We start from the raw sequence: 2,500 nt of genomic DNA on the forward strand, positions 1-2,500 counted from the left end.
CACCCAGTATCAACACAGGACGCAACGCCACGCCACAACACAAAAGGTACAAGTAATAAAATACCCTTTGGCCACACCCCTTATAAAGGCATCGAACCAACCCACCACCTGACACCAGCCAAACGTACATCCTGATTTGACACATCTCTGGCAACCTAACCCACGTTGGCCCTTAACCTAACCCACGTTGGCCCTTAACCTAACCCACGTTGGCCCTTAACCTAACCCACGTTGGCCCTTAACCTAACCCACGTTGGCCCTTAACCTAACCCACGTTGGCCCTTAACCTAACCCACGTTGGCCCTTAACCTAACCCACGTTGGCCCTTAACCTAACCCACGTTGGCCCTTAACCTAACCCACGTTGGCCCTTAACCTAACCCACGTTGGCCCTTAACCTAACCCACGTTGGCCCTTAACCTAACCCACGTTGGCCCTTAACCTAACCCACGTTGGCCCCTAACCTAACCCACGTTGGCCCCTAACCTAACCCACGTTGGCCCCTAACCTAACCCACGTTGGCCCCTAACCTAACCCACGTTGGCCCCTAACCTAACCCACGTTGGCCCCTAACCTAACCCACGTTGGCCCCTAACCTAACCCACGTTGGCCCCTAACCTAACCCACGTTGGCCCCTAACCTAACCCACGTTGGCCCCTAACCTAACCCACGTTGGCCCCTAACCTAACCCACGTTGGCCCCTAACCTAACCCACGTTGGCCCCTAACCTAACCCACGTTGGCCCCTAACCTAACCCACGTTGGCCCCTAACCTAACCCACGTTGGCCCCTAACCTAACCCACGTTGGCCCCTAACCTAACCCACGCTGCACCTTAACCTAAGTTACGCTGCACCTTAACCTAAGTTACGCTGCACCTTAACCTAAGTTACGCTGCACCTTAACCTAAGTTACGCTGCACCTTAACCTAAGTTACGCTGCACCTTAACCTAACTTACACTGCACCTTAACCTAACTTACACTGCACCTTAACCTAACTTACACTGCACCTTAACCTAACTTACACTGCACCTTAACCTAAGTTACACTGCACCTTAACCTAAGTTACACTGCACCTTAACCTAAGTTACACTGCACCTTAACCTAAGTTACACTGCACCTTAACCTAACTTACACTGCACCTTAACCTAAGTTACACTGCACCGTAACCTAAGTTACACTGCACCTTAACCTAACTTACACTGCACCTTAACCTAACTTACACTGCACCTTAACCTAAGTTACACTGCACCTTAACCTAACTTACACTGCACCTTAACCTAACTTACACTGCACCTTAACCTAACTTACACTGCACCTTAACCTAACTTACACTGCACCTTAACCTAACTTACACTGCACCTTAACCTAACTTACACTGCACCTTAACCTAACTTACACTGCACCTTAACTGTCACATGTAACGTCACAGGAATGTAGCTTTGCCTAACAGCAACCCTCTGAACATAGTTCACTGCTTGGATCCTCTGGTGTCATGTGTATTTCTTGATGCCATGGTGCGTACCCTCACATAAAGGTCTTTCGAGTGTTGCGTACTTTCTACACAGTCCCGCTAACCACTGGAAGGGTGTACCGCTACAGAACGAATATCGCCCTCCCCTCCTGCCCTTCCAAGCTGGTCGGTCAGGCGTTTGTTTGTGAAATGAGCCTTGCAGCTGTTCAGTTGCATTCGGTTGTCGATGCAGTCAGTGTACGTTGTGGTACGGCCTGTGTGGACTGTCCGCTGATGTACGCGTAACCCACACTGATCATCCGTCGTTACGTACTGAGTGACATAATGTGGCACATGCTTGACCGTACACCGGCTGCGCCCTACAATGGCGAATCATAAGGGCCATATGTTGTGCACGATGCTACTTGTCTCGTCTCCCCATTACAGCGAGATTGCACTGTTGTACGCCGTACAGACATGTGGTAAGTAGGTACGGACGAAAGTATTGCATGTTGGCCCCCCCCCCCCCCCTCCTCCCTCTGCCGGGAATCAGCGTGAGCCGTCTGTTGATGTAGCGACGAGGGTTTTCCTATTTAATCGTATTGCCCCACACAACATGATAGCACGGTGGACCGCGTTCCACATCTGCGACATGCTACAGAGGCCGGTTGACAGTCGACCGCGCAAGGGACATTGCACACGTGCGCGGACCATCTTCCACGTGTTCTCTCGTGTACATGCCGCAGTGTGTATGTGGGCTGATGTAGCGTGTCGTGACACATAACATGCAGGCATGCCAGAATCGTAGATTTCGCAAATGTAGATTGACGTATACGTTTGCTGCCAAAGATCCGCAAATGAACTGGAAATCAGTTGTTGAGCGGTTGTTCGCGCTGCAGGTGCATCGGTGATAGCGACGATCGGTACATCTGTGAACCGGTTGTTTCGGCGGTACCCGCCATGCCCCCGAACCTGAGTTGGCCATGTGGGTATGAAGCGATACGAGGCTGTGGCTTGGCGGGACAGTCCCCGGCCGGTGAGGGGGGGCCG

Source organism: Schistocerca gregaria, unplaced genomic scaffold, assembly GCF_023897955.1.
Source record: "Schistocerca gregaria isolate iqSchGreg1 unplaced genomic scaffold, iqSchGreg1.2 ptg000650l, whole genome shotgun sequence".
In the NCBI taxonomy this organism is placed as follows: domain Eukaryota; kingdom Metazoa; phylum Arthropoda; class Insecta; order Orthoptera; family Acrididae; genus Schistocerca; species Schistocerca gregaria.